General features: G+C 43.3%; 1 protein-coding gene across 4 annotated transcripts in view; it reads right to left on the reverse strand.

The window, feature by feature from the left end:
- Positions 1 to 14,977, reverse strand: part of DTNB (dystrobrevin beta) — a 132,846-nt gene extending 117,869 nt beyond the window's left edge. For all 4 annotated transcript variants that reach the window (XM_026844410.1, XM_026844407.1, XM_026844408.1 and 1 more), the window contains exon 1: positions 14,897 to 14,977. The gene's annotated coding sequence lies outside the window, so the exon portion shown is untranslated. The remainder of the gene's footprint in view (positions 1 to 14,896) is intronic.
- Between the last annotated feature and the right edge of the window lie 358 nt (positions 14,978 to 15,335).

Here is a 15,335-nt window from a genome sequence, read left to right on the forward strand (position 1 = left end):
TTTTTTTTTTTTTTTTTTTTTTTAGCAAAGCTGGGACCAACCCCTGGGAACCAGCCCCACATCAGAGCGGCTGCACACCGTGACCGTCCCTTCAGGCGTCACCTCCCGGGGCTGGCAGGTGAACCCCGGCGAGGGGCAGGGAGGTGCCACCAAGCGGCACACGGTAGGGGCAGACACTGCCCTTGGGCAGCGCGGCGGATGGGACCCGCGCCAGACCTGAACCTGCGTTTGAGAGCGAGAATCGGTATTAAGGGCTGCAATTAATTTTGCTGCTGGCTGGTAAAACGTACATTTAAAGTCAGGACATTAGCACGACACCAATCTCTTTCCCTGCAGACACTTCAGTGCTTCGCAGGCGTCGGTTTAAGGGGTCATTCAAGCCGCAGGGACCGCGGTCACAGAACACCATCACACATCGCTCACAGCTAAACAGGTTAGAGTGACCAAGACACACACTTTGAAGTTCTGAAGGAGCTAGCATTACCCTTCATGGTCTCTGCAAAGCAAATGAGTGAACGAGCTGTTCAGCAACGTCCTTGAAATGAGATCCAAAAAGGGAACCTGGTCTCTCCATGATTCTGAAGTGCTGCAGGGACACGTCCACAAAGCCTGATTAACCCCAGCTCAGGAAGTGGCTTGTAGGGATTTTTCAGGTACACCCTCAGGAAAATCATGTCCTAAGGAACATGATCTCAGAACCTCCTCCAAGGCTTTTGCCTGTCTTCAAGGGAGCAAAAGATTTGAAATTTTCATTAGATGAACAGATCAACTATCCTGTACTTGCTCACCAGAAAAAAAAAAAAAATTAAAAATCAAAATGTTACTATTTCGACTCACAAGCTCTCCTAACTGATTCTTTCCTGCTATTAAGTGTGAGGGGGCAAACATCTAGGACATGATCTTGCTGGGCCAGATTCTAAAGACAAATAGAGTGGAGAGAGAAGAGACAAGCTGGCAGATACCTGGAAAAGCTGTGGAAATTACATCAGTCATGTGAGATCTGTTAGAATAATTGACAAACCTGTATTTAAAGCCTGAACAATCAGATACAGAAGGATCCCTTGGTGGTCAAGCTGGGAAGAAGAAAGCTGGAAAGTCTATATTCACCTTTGCACTTTAATCTCAAGTTCAAACCAGGAATAAACTAAAGCCAGGAAAACTGCAATTATACCAAAGATGCAAATCACAATGCAATTCAACATCAGAAAATAAGCACAGTAACCTGCAGCTTGTTCTGTGTTGCTTTTTTTGGTTTGGCTGGTTTTCTTTGTTTGAAAGGGGTTGGGGCATCAGGTTTGATTTTTTTGGTGGGGCATCAGGTTTGATTTTTTTGGCTGGTCGTGCATTGGTTTGTTGTTTTTTTTTTTTTAACATTTGTGGCACAACACATGAGAAAAGTGCCAAGAAACATGCATGGATCAAAATGACAAGGCAGACAAAAATTCTTAAGATGGATGCTCACCTTATGATGGACATGTGTGGAGAAAACCACTCAAATCTAATTCTGTACCAACAGAGGACAATGTGAATGCACTGGGGATTCTCCAGTATCACACCACATATCTAAACAGGTACTTCCAAGGGTTGTGGGGTTTTTTCATCCGGTTTTGTCCTTCACATTTTGTGATGAGCTGTTTCTAAACACGTAGTACGTCTTTCATCATTCTTCAAAACCCCGACAGATGGGCAACCTTGGGCTAAGCAGCGCAGGGAGACCAGTGCCCACCTCGGGGAAGAGCACTGCGTTGCGGTGCCCTCTGCCATATGCTGCCCTTTCAGTAAGTGCCAACTCCAGAGCATCCCCTACACCATCACCCCACGCTGAGGAAGCCCCGGGTCCATGCCTACAGCAAGCAGGCACTAGACTGCTATAAAAAGGACAGCGGCAACACGCATCTAAAACTGTCCATACCTTACGCTGCCAAACAAATTTCTTACACGTTGACAAGATGTCAGATTTGGACCTGAAGATTTCTGTAACAGTAACCCAGATGAAGTTTGTTAGACTTGAGTCATAAAAATACCTCAGATAAAACGCTAAAGAGGAAGAAACATGTTTTGTCCTGCTTAAAAGTCTTAATTATTTTACTGCAGCATTCTACTGCAGGAATAATAGCATGCTACTGGCCAAACCCAGCTTGCCAACGCTGGCTCATGTCTCCAGAAGGAACCCAAAGCAGATGCACAGGGAAGAAAAAACAGGATGGGGCAAGCAGACAGAAAAACTTCCCAAGAACTTCCTTTCAAGTTCCAAAAGTTTGCAGTGCCAAGACTTCTTGGGCCAAAGCGATTCTCCATATTTAGTAACCGTCAACAGCTTTTTCCCCCCCAAAAAAACTCTGTGTGTGTGTGTGTGTGTGTGTGTGTGTGTGTGTGTGTGTGTGTGCGTGCCCGTGTGTGTCCCTTTACTGCCCACGAGCTGTGACATTCACACCGCTCCGCAGCGAGACTCGCTGGAGTTTCTGCCCCTGGCACCTCCTGTCACAACCAAAAGCTTCCCAGTTCTGCTGCCGAGGGACAGGGACAGTCAATCACTACCCACCCTCTCCACGCCAGTCATGACTTTAAGCATCTCCAACGTGCCTCCTCCCCAGCCGCCAAATTTTTTCGCTGCTCATTTTGTCACCCCGTGTACCAAATGCACTTTGTGCTCCTCCGAGTCCGATCAACGCGCACATCCCAAAGCTGAGCAGCCGAGGAAAGGCCAAATGAAGAGGGTGACTGAAGCAATTAATGTGCACGTAAAGAGGGAGAGCCTAGGATGGAAAACCACAACAGCCTGAGCGAGGAGGGGAGAGCAAGGATGAACAGGGGCTCAGGGCTCTGCACGGGGATGGCTGGAGGGGCCAGGAGCAGCACCACGGAACACACAGAACCTCCCCGGACTTGGACAAACGGGGAGATGAGAGGGAAGGAGCAAAACTGCTACAGACCCCAGGAGAGACATTTCAGGTATCTTTCTGCACCAACAGAGGACAATGCGAACGCACTGCGGATTCTCCAGTATCACACTACATGTTTAAACAGGTACTTAGGAGGGTTTTTTCTTCTTCCATCCAGTTTTGCCTTACACATTTTGTGATGAGCTGCTTCTAAACACTTACTATCTACATCATTCCTCAAAACCCCGACAGATGGGCATTGCTTGGGCTAAGCAGTGTAGGGAGACCAGTGCCCACCACGGAGAGATGCCTTTCCAAAATAAAAGTAACTGAATTTAAGTTTTCCCCTCTGTCCATGAAATAACATATTTCTTTTTCCTGTGGCTTTGGGTACATGTAGCTACACACTACCTGAAGGTGCAAATGCCTGCAGACGTTAGAACGTGCACACAAACCACCCAGCAACGCGGATTCAGAAGATGAAATCAGGACAGAGCTTTAACATCAAACTACCCTGAGTGTTAAATCAGATTTTTTACAAAAGCCACAGTAAACTCTGTACCTTAGTGCATGCATTGAAGGGGAATGGCCAGGACTGAAAGGGAAATGTTAAATCCTAACTTCAGTGTTTCTTTAAGAACAGTCTTAAACTGAACAAATACCAAAAATGCCAGACAGCTTCCTGTGGCTTTGGCCACAGCACAAAATGCCCAGCCTCCATCCAGCCTCAGACTTTCTCATGCCAGACAGTGCAATTGTTTTCTGTAGACCGGGCTTAAGATTTCACATTGCTTCCCTTACCCTTCCTGCCATCTACTCTTTGAGTGCCCCAAAGGCAAAGCTCAAGAGCCTCTGGCTTGAAGATACCAAGACCTGGGATTAGTAGTGTTTAATTAAAGAATCTTTCTTCCTTCCCCCACTCTAAATCACTGCTGAACCTCAGGATAATTACACAGAAAATTGAGGTTCCCCAGAAGGTCCCTGCAGCAAGAAAAGTCTCACTTGCCAGCAGAGATACCTTAACTTCTTGACAGCCAAGTACTTTGAGATCCAGGCAATACTTCTTGCTATTTGTATAAAGCTAGAAATCAAAAACCTCTGAATTTCACAGAAAACTCCAAAAATATTTCTAATTAGGTTCAGAGATGGTATGCTTTAATTATTCTGTAAAGGTTGGATTCTGCTTTAAAGGTCAGGGTTAGGATTGTAGCACTGAGTCCTGGCTCCTCCGTGGCTCTTCGCTATGACTGAGAAACTTGTAAAATCTAGTCTGCACTCTTGGAGATTTGTTTGTTTATTTTTAAACAGAAACATAGGAACGACCATTCTGTGTCAGACTAAAAGTATGTGCCTCATCATCTTTCTGCTGCTTTTAGCCTCACCACCAGCCAGTTCCATTTTATGCTTCCTCCTGCCTCCACCCATTTCTGTATCGGGAAGAACACGAACCACCCTCAGACATCATCCCTTTTCTAGAACCTGGACACTAGCTGCCTCTTGCACAGAGATCACTCATACTTATGACTGACCTTTATCATCTTCTACCACTCCTTTTGTTCTTCATCATCTGCTTTCAGAGATGAAGGAGAAACAGAGTACTCAATGCGGAGGTACACCACTGCTTCATACAGCAGCACTAACAACAGGCTTGTCTTCCTTTTTAAAAGACTTAGTATTTTTACTAGAACATTAAGAATATTTTTAAAGACTATTTAAGCTTTATTTTTTTTGGACCATGACTGAGTATTGGTCTGATGCTTTCACAGAACTAGACTAAAGCATCAGGATACTAACCCTGAGGGACAGCTCAGAGCCTCGGATGGGACATTTAAACCCTCTCCCCCCTTTATTTGTGTGACTTTACACACCTCTACACTGCACAAGAGAAGAGGAGATGAAATTCAGTCGCTAACAGAGTCGTTTTAAACTTCTTAATAATTGGCTTGCCTTTTTAATATGAGTTCCTTCCTCACTGTTCACCCTCTGGCCGCTTCCCATTTGGGATTATACACTTGTTTGGTGACAGCAACAGTTAACCTGGGGATGGTGAGACTACAAGGACCTGATCTCTGACTCTTTAGCCCCAAAATGCAACCTTGCTCTTACAGTAGAAAGATGCATTTTTCTTACCTCTACCCTTCACAGAGGCATTCTTAGCAGAAGGATGATGTGTTAATCTGGTTTTGGTTTGCTTCCCCTTTTCCCACTCCAGTGTTTTCCAAATTAGAAATCTATATTGTGTGATATAAAAAAAATCCGATTTTCTCTCTTGCTGCTAAAAAAACATAGAAGTCATGGTCAAAGTAAAGACTGTACCCACAACTCAATCAAAAGAAAAATCAAGAGGCCTATAGATTGCTTCAAGTGCTGAGACTAGCAGATTTTCAAAACATATCAAGTTGGTGCACATATAAATAACTGAAGAATAACAGTGAATTTTAATTTTAATAACAATTCAACTGAAGGCTGAAACTTCCAGTGCTTAAAGAAATACACCCGGACAGAAACCATCTGTATCACCACCAGTCTTCTCAGAGGGGAAAAACCTAAAATCTGATAAAGAGGTGAATTTCACAGGCGGAGGTGTTTCGTGATGAACATCCTGTTTTGCTATTCTAGCAAAAGCAGCAGCATCAAGAACTTACTCTGCTTCCAGTCACGGTGATGGGACAGCGAGTCTATGCGTTCTGTCCTGGATGACTTCCATAGGTATTTCTTCCTCAGAAAGCTTTGTGTAACCTTTAACAATCCGGAGAGGACACTTCCATTACAGCTCTTGCTTCCCTTAAGAAAAAGGACTAAGAGTAGGTTCAACCTACTGCATTTTTCCCTCAAAGGCTGTTAAAACCCACCATGGTTGAATTTGTGTGCCAGAGCCAACCTCTTCTGGCTGGACGCCTCCCAGAGCTTCAAGGATTGTGAGAAGTATGGAGAGCTGGAAGTTGAGGTTAGTTCCACAGGTTTCGGTCTTCACATCAGTTCTTGCTCTGACAGCACGGGCTAAATTTCCACTCCCACCCAAGGTGGAAGCACAGAAAACCTGCAAGAGTGCCCAAGTGCTCTGCTCAAGTCTGACTTGGTGAAATCGAGAATCTCCCTCCCTGCAGTGAGAGAACAGTGCTTGAATGTAAAGCGAGAGTGGTGCTGCTTCCACAGAACATGCTTCTGCTTTATGGCAAGAGGCAGCAACTTTCAGGCAGAAAATCCGAAATCAGCAAGATAAACCCAGTCCTGGCAGAGAGCTTGTCTTTTACGTGCCAGAGAAGTCAGTGCTAATGCCGACTGCAGTCTACAAGTCTTTGCAGTCAGGCACACTCCAGCTGAGAGCAGGATGGACGCTGAGGGGCTGGGGGCAGCGCTGCAGCCTCTGCTGCTCCACCTCGGAGAGCCCGAGGCAGCCACAACCCGCTCCCACTGCAGCTAGTCCGGGCTCAACTCATGCTCTAAGTTTTCAGAGCCTGAGGCTGCTGGAAATTACCAAGACACCATAATATTATAAGGATAATTTATTTTTCCTTAGACATAACTGTGTGTGTGTATATGTGTGTCTACATAGAAATAGAAAATTTAGGGTTTTTACTGTGATGGGAAGACTAGCCTCAACCCCACTGGAGATTTTAGCTCAAGATGCCTATTATTTAAATTCATAGTGTTGAGACTCAGCAGGGGATTATCTGCACTGCAGTAAAATAGTCACTGAAGAAACATAATTAAATAACATTAGAAAAAAATTAAATGCTAAGTTATTTGTATATACTTGTTGGGACATACCGTTCACCTTAAAGCACAAAAATCCTGTAAGGTATTGTACCTTGCAACACTACAGCTGAGTAGGTCTGATGCAAACCTTCAAAAAGTTTACCATTTCCCTTTATCCATTCACCTTCTCCCTCTTTCAACAGCTACAATAACACTGGTTGATGAGTTAATATAAAAGCTAATTTATAAATTCCATACTGAGAAATGTGGAGAGTTCTACAGTCAGTCACTATCTGAAATATCTTCAATAGCACCATAAACTCCAACTTCTAATTGCCTTGGGTTTTTTTTTCCTGTTTATATTCCATCCTTCCATCTCACAGTTCTCCCTTTTCCTTACCTTTACGAGCTCTCCCACACCCACAACACACGCATCCATTTTATATGTACCACTGGCTGGATAAAAAACCATCAATATAGACAAAAACTAAAACCTAATGACTGGTTTTCCCCTTGACTTGCTCGAACAGGTTCAGCCACCGCTGCCTCTGGACCACACACTGCTGGGGGGCTTGATCCCACCTGCAGCTTAAGCACAGAAATGCACACAAGCCCCCCCCGAGGACTCTTAGGCCAATACTACAGGACCTATCTTAAAAGGTTTCGCTCTTCTTGGAGCTCATCAGCTGTAGGTAACGGCCTAAATAAGCAGCTTTTCCTCTTCCAACAGAGGGGAGGGAATTAATCTCGGCGAATGCCACGGCCACCACCTAAGCCACCCCACTGCTATCCTCCCCGACTGCAGTTATGTCGGCGTCCTCCTGCCTTAGAGACCATAAACTGCGCCATTCGGGTCCCAGAGCTGCAGGGGCTTCCTCGCTGGGTTTTGATTATTCTAATTTAGTCACTAGAACAGTTAATTAGCAAGATTTTTAACTATTTTTTGCTTTAAACCTGGTTTTGGTTTCTTTTGTATTTCTACCTTTAAAATATACTCTAGAGGAAATTCTGATCTTTATTTGATAACCGTTGCCAGATGCTGGTTTGCACTGAAATGCAGCCTCATCAGCCACACAGAAATACAAGTTAATGTATGAATTATTAAACTGGAGTCTGTTCAGATTCTTGATGTTGCATTTTACCAGCAAAAATAATATTTGATATCACCGATAAGAAAACCGCAGTTGTGGTGTGAGGGTAAAGTTGTGCTCATGCCTATTTATGTTCAGAAATAACTTGGAATTAAAAAAAAAATAAAAATTAGAATACCAGTTTGGGGCGTATGTTGATCTTAAACGCACGCGATACGCAGTGAAGGAAGTTTAGTAACTTTCCACCAATTTTCTAATTAGAAGGAAGGCATCCTCACGGGTGGGTGAAAGAAAAGCCTTCAGCCCTTGTCAGTTCATTCACTTTTAAAAACGTGAATGAACCCGTCACCGAGATGAAGATATTGAATAAAAATTCAGGGCATATCTGTACTTGCAGAACGAGTTACTGCTGTCACATCCGGTTTAGCACTTCAACCATTTGGTTTGGGCTTCCAAACTTGTATGTCTTCAACTGTCATTTGACTTAAATAATTTTAAATCATTTCTAAATTGTCATAAATGCTTTGTTAATTTTAAAGTCTAAAAATTTATTGATGATATAAAGGTGCTCACATTTATTCATCTAAAATGGATTGCAGTAAAAAGACTCAGGGGTTTTTACTTTTTCTTCACTATGAATTTGAACAAAAACCTCAAAGATTTGATTTCATTCCCTCATCTCCCCCTCTGCCTATCCAAAATATCTGTTGCTGTCTCACTCATGTCTTTGTTCTCCATCCTCTCTTGGTTCATATTCCAATCTGCCTTTTATCAGCAGTCAAACATTAAGAGATGTAACAGATTGAAAATATTCCTTCATTCCCCTACGCCTCTTAGTAGGAAAAAGAAAGCGATCTAGAAGTTATTTCAGGGCGATACATCTAACAGACCAAAGATAAGCTGTTTATACTTAGGTGAGTAGACTGGCAACATCTTCTTTTAAAGTGTATTTTAGCCATTTCTGATAATTCTCCTAGTTTAATTTAAAATTCCAAACTCTGCTCCCATCAGTGTGAGAGATAAGCAACTGAAGCGTAAACAACTGTGCACAAAAGTATTAAGAATACTTTAAAATGTTGCTTCTGTATCTACAGCAACAGGAGTAACAGAGCATCTTTGGGCAATAACATGCACCCTCTAGGAGCATAGTGTCCTAAAAACTTAAAGGCTGGGTCTCTCACAGAGTTTTAAGATAAAGCTTTCTTACAAGAATTGCTGGCATAAGATCTTTACAAGTCAAAACTGACTTCAGTCTAGAAGGGCATAAGTGAAAAAAACCAACAGACTAAGACCAAGAGAATGAATTCTAACTTTGCAGTGAAACTGTCTATGAGTTAATGGTTCTTTTTTTTTTTTTTAAAAAAAAGATACTGTGGATCAAAAGCTACTCTTGAAGACTTTGCAAAAACATGCACATATTATATAGTAAGCTTTCTTGAAAAAGAATGGGCAATCGAGTAGTTTAGGAAATCAAATCTAGCACTGTTGTGGTTGAACCCCCGTTCGGCACCGCGCAGCCGCTCGCTCCCCCCGCAGCGGGATGGAGGAGAGAAATGGGAAAACAAAAGTAAAACTCATGGGTTGAGATAAGGACAGTTTAATGGGACAGAAAAGGAAGGGGAAATGAATAATAATAATAAATATACAGAACAAGTGATGCACAACACAAGCGCTCAGCACCCGCCGAGCCATGCCCAGTCAGTCCCACAGCCGTGTTGCCCCCGGCCAGCTCCCCCAGTTTAGATACTGGGCAGGACTCCATATGGTCTGGAACGTCCCTTTGGCCGCTCCGGGTGGGTGTCCTGGCTGCGTCCCCCCCCGGCTCCGCTGGCCGGGCAGCAGGAGAAGTGACAAGCCCTTGACTTGGTACAAACGCTGCTGGGCAACACCCAGCCCGTCCCCGAGTGACCGAGAGCACCCTCACCCCCACCCAACTCCGGCTCTGCACCCGCTCCCAGGAAGAAAATCCCCTTTATTCCAGCCCAGCCCAGGACAAACACTCGGAGCTAACCACTTCCTGACTCCTTGCCTTGGCCCTTCTGCTCCAGCTCAGCTTTTTCCCAAGGCATAGAACACCATCCCTTCCGTCCCCAGCCAGGCCTTAGTGCTTTAATCCACTGCCACAGATAAAGCACCACAGCACCGGTCTAAGAATGAGACCAGCAATCTTCCCACCTAGCAGGAAGCTGAGTTTACTAGCTGCAAGTTAAATACAGAACAAGTAACAATATTTAATCATGGGTTTCCTTCAAAAGCTTTTAACACTGGTTAACAGAAGCTCCAGATGGCCTCAAGACAATAGGAAAAAAACTCCAATTCGGGTAGAACTCCAAACCAGTTAAATTACTGTAACACAACAAGACTTCACTTCACATACATAACTATTTGTTGAATGCCCAGAACAGAAGGAAATCCCTGCCCCGAAAGATTTACAGGCGAGGTGCAAGACGACAGACTATTGGCACAGCGTGTTAGTAGCCCACTTCTCCTGAAGTTTAAGTCACAAAACCAAAGAAAGCTTTAGAAGAGTATTACAAGGTATTATTTTAGGTACATAATATATTTCTGTTTTTAGTAAACAGGGGGAACAGACAAACTACAAGCTATTAAGGACAACACTGCGTGTTTAAACACGTATCACACAGTCAGATCCATTTTCCAGAGAACTAAAGAGAGGGTACATCGAAGTCAGGACACGAGGTGCCTAGAATACAAAAAGGGTTTTTCTGGAATAACCAGAGAGGCTTCGAAAACTCTTATTTTTCTTTACTGCCCAAAAGCCTGAGGAACCGAAATAGGTTTTTACAACCTGCCCTGTTGATTTCTGAGGCTGAATTTCAAAGTAATGTCTATACAGAAAACTGACCGCAAGCCTGCGAACAAGAGCAAACTTAGCAGCTAAAACTGTTTCCTTAAAATAAAGCACTGTTAACGTTAGAGAACGGAAATACTGCACCACGATTGTCAAGCCATAAGAAGTTGGAAATATCCTAATTTAATAGCTTAGCTCTCCCGCTCTGGAAGGGAAGGCTCATCTTGATAACACTGGAGGGGATCTCTGGGCAATCTGTGCTTCCAGCTTTTCCAGTGTGAATCTTAGAACCCCCTTTCTAGCCACGTTAACCTGCAGGTTCCCAGAACCGCTTACCGGAGCTCAAGAGAGAACTGGAAAATTGCCTTTTCACCAAAATGAAATCTTTATTAGGAAATGTTTCGAGTTAGGATTTTGCCCTTCACAACTTCACCTTTACCAACTTCACGAGTCTATAAAGTTACCATTTTTTTAAAGAGTATTGGTCATTACTAAAATGGTGTAAGAGTATAGAACAAGGAATTTACATTAATCTAAATTTAAAAGTATATCTGCCATTTGCCACAGTCAGTAGGAAAGTGAACACATGTATAGCCCCAGGTAACCTTTAATTTCATCTGAGCTGCCAGAAACACACGATACCTTCTTCAAAAGTTTGTCTGTACCCAACTAGTCAAACCCACCAGCACCTCACTATTTCCTTTGATGTCATCATTCTGTTTTAAAAAAAAAGATAAGAGTCCATAAGCACTGCAGAACAAAATTTAATATAAATAAGCAAACTCAAAGAATACTGTTGTGTTTTTTCCCCAGCCTTTGGCCGTAAGCCCACGGTGCCCACGCAGCGGGGTTGCTCTGCTGTGCAACCCTGGTGAAGCCTCTCAGGACCTGCAGGCTCACTCAAACTGCAAGGTGTTAAAAAAAACCAAAACCAAACCCAAACAACAAAAAAACCACCCAAACCATACTTTGGTTGCATCCACTAGGTAACCAGAGCAAGAAAGGTCTTGATGTCCGTACTTCACACACACCTACTGCCAAATAATTTGCTGTCTGCTCTGCTATACAACCTGGAGGATCACAATCACAGAGCAAGTTAACTGATATTACTACCAGCTCAAATTTTCTTAATATTTATTTACTGCTGCCATCAGTTGCTTCTCCAAATGCATCCCCTCGCTATAAAAAAAAATGACCTACAAACAGTAACGCCGAACACATTACAGTAGAACTGGAAACTTCATCCCTTCCCTGCCACCTAGCTAACCTCTCTTTGCAGACTGTATTAAAAAAATCCCTTTTAGAATATTCAGTCCTTACATTCAGCCCTACCTGGTCTTCTACTGCTGTTCCCACATACAGACCTAACACGGGCAGAGCTCCAGCAGCTGCTTTTCTAATCACCTATGATCCAACAACATGCCAAATATCTGACCAGCTGTGGACACAAATGACTTTTTTTCTTTCTTTAAGAAAGGAAAACCAAAATAATCCAAATGTAAAACTTTAATTAACCATACTTGCCATTGTCTTCTCTAAAACTAAGGGCTTTTATCCCTTTGCTTTGTCACTTTTCTTGGTTTTTTTTAAATAAATTGGGAACTAGGCTCCCTCAGCATTTGCTTTATGGCAGAACACTCTTCACTCCTCCACTTCTTAAATGAAGTAAAAAGCTGCACTTGAAAGAAGCAAGATTGATAAAGACTAAAAAATACCTCATGCTTGCAGTTAGTAACGACTAACAGTGGAGTTATGATTTTAAGTGTTTTGTAACTACAGTACACACTTTATACATGCAATCTTTTTAAAATTTAGATATGAATTAGTACCTGCTGTCATAATTCCCTTCATTTTCAGAGCTACAACTGGCCAAATTAAATTCCACAACAGATATCACACTATAAGGTCTCCTACCATTTCTTCCAGATTTAGGTGGCCTAAAAATCTTCATTGGTGTTGAGTATTTTTACAAGTCTGCATTACTTAAGCAGAGCTGAGAAGTTAAAAGACTTTCATACTCTCTAGTAGTCCCTGAAAGCCCACAGGGCTGGAAAAGACCCATGGAACTATTTAAATTTAGCCACAGTTTATCAGTAGAAACCTGTTTAAACACTAAACCAAACACACACAATGCAATCATGATTTCTTCTCCACAGTACTCAGGGGCGGGGGGAGAGATATATTAATACAAATATCATTAATTCAAATCCTTATCACCAGATAACATAACCCTGAAGCCGCAAAGTTAAAAAAAAAAGCTATCAGCGGTAGATAACGGTGAGAGAATGAGGCTGTGCTGAGCAGAATGTTAACAGCCAGCCCTTCACACCTGCCAGCAGACAGTCCGCCTTCCCTCGGCTGACGCGCTCCGCCACCACAACGCCACGGACTACCACCTCTGAGCTAAGAGAATTCTTTACCTTTCCTTTTAAAAGTCCTAGGAAATTCTTTTCAAAGAGCACCTGATTTGAATACATCATCTAGGTTCTATAAAAACTTGTAAGGGACCAGCTAATGAAACCAGACTCTCTGAAGTACGCGGCGTTAATCCCCAAGTGGTTAGTTTAAACTTCACAACTTGATTTTCTCTCTTCAAAAACTGTCAGCTTGCACAGCACACCACGGAGAACATACGACCACGGCTACATGGAATTGCAAGTCGTCACTCCTAATGCCACCCTGTGGTACTGAGTGGGGAATAGAATGAAACTGATGGAAAAATTATGCCTTTGTGGTATTGCAAAAGCCCTCGTTCTTGCATTACGGCCTCTTCTTAAGGTTTTTATAGCATTCATCACTGCTTAAAATTTGTATTATTATTGAAACCTCAGTAATAATCAGACACCTGAATGTATTATCTGCAATACAGGCAACATATAAAGGAATTTACCATCCTAAACAACCTACAGCCTACGACAAGGAGGAGTCTGCTGCAAAAAAAAAAAAAAAAAAACGGAGTTTGAGACAATACTGACATGGCTTCTGTATTCAGCACAACAAAAAATTTAACGTTTCTGTTCTGTCAGAAGGTGTTTATGTGGTGGTCTAGAGGATGTACCCTATTAAAGGTGAGATCATGTAACGAGTAGGCAACAAACTCTGGCATCCCAGGCACCAGAGCAGGGAGTTCCCTTCTTGGCACTGAGCAAGACCTCAGCGACAGATTGGGGATAAACCATCAAACAGCTCAAAATGAAGACAAGAATCCTTACATACCATAATGGTAAGAAGCAGAAACACAAAGAGAATTTAAATAGGACAATATGGTCAAGGCAATGATCTAAGGGAGCTGCCTCTGGAGTGGCAGCCAGGACAGACAAAAGCATAACAAGAATTTAAAAGTCAAAGGAATGATGTTGCTGGAAGTGTGACATGAATTGACTAGTCTGGAAGAAAACTTTAGACAAGACTGCAGCATAGGCCACGGACAGCCTCTGCAAAATGTACCTGTTCTGCTGAGAGAAATTACTGCCCTACATGGCCTACAGTGATTAACTCCCCTCCTTCCTAAGAAGGAAGTCTTCAGGTCAGTATCATGTTTGTCTTTTTATCTGAATTCCCCATTAATCCAAAATATACTCTGGAGAAGAGGAAGCACAAAAAGCAGCAGTCTTAAACCAACGTTTTTGGGTTACCTCCTCTCCTTTGGGTAGGCTTTATGATATCATCTAGCAGTATTGGCTCATATACACTCACCAGGGGAAAAAAAGAAGCCAGGTTCGGGGGGAAAGCAAAAAAAACACCCCACAAACTAGTTCTTCACCCCACCATTTCCCAACTTTTAAAACCCGGAACTGAGACTTCTGAATTTTTGAACCACTGGTTCAGGCATGTGCAATGTTTTGCCACTGGGCAGCCACACCAGACAGAGCTTCAGACTACAGTCGGTTTTAGGAACTAGAGTAAGAAAACTCAGGTACAAAGCATTTTTAAAGGGTGGTCACGTCCAACTATTGACCAAATTCTAACTTTAACAACTCAGATACGATCAGATACGGATTTTCAAGCAGCACAGAAACAACTTTCAAAGTAGCCTTGTGCTGTGCAGCGCATTCTCGGGGGCTCACTAATCCCCCCTGAAAGAAGAGAGCAGTGCCCTGCACCACCACGGGTCCCTTAGGTCTGCACCAGGATCTCCATCAGCTTCACCTTCCCCAGCTAAACAATCTGGTGCACAAGAACGTAATTGGGGGGGTGTTTAAATACAGGATTGCCACTCACACAGGAATATTTTTACATGTCCAATACTTGACATCAAATGCAGAAATCACTACTGCATCCGGGAAGTTTGTCAGAAGGGAAAAGCTTCAGGCTCGGTTACGTGAGTGTGACAAACAGGCAAGTGAAATCAGTTACATAACACCAGGTTTTAAGTTCAACACCACAGGTGTAGCCACAGCAGCTCAGATTACCTGAATTACACTGAGAAGTCTCTCAGGGCAACTTCCACTTTCCCGGGCTCAGTTCCTTCTTCAAACATTTAAGGACAATCTGAAAAGATGGGAAAAACAACCCAAAGTTTTTTCCAAGGCAGACGTGGTTTTCCACAGAAAAATACACCACCCCCCGCCCTCCGTCTTTTGCGGTTACAACTATGATTATGCTGCTTTTGCCCTGATTGTGTCTCCTGTTAATTACGAAGATATGAAGCCTGCAGGTCCTGCGTCGACGCGAGCGTCTGCCTGCTACAAGATGAAACAGCGAGACAGAGCCAGAACCGCTGGGGTGCGGGACTGCTCCCGCTGCCAGCCAGCAGCCAGCACAAAGCGAGCGGCGGCGCGTGGGGCAGGTAAAGCAGCGAGGCTCTCTCCAAGGTATCTGCAGCCCGCTTAGAAGCACCCGCCGCGGCAG

The sequence above is a fragment of the Athene cunicularia genome (genome assembly GCF_003259725.1).
Source record: "Athene cunicularia isolate RWA chromosome 3 unlocalized genomic scaffold, athCun1 chr3_part1, whole genome shotgun sequence".
In the NCBI taxonomy this organism is placed as follows: domain Eukaryota; kingdom Metazoa; phylum Chordata; class Aves; order Strigiformes; family Strigidae; genus Athene; species Athene cunicularia.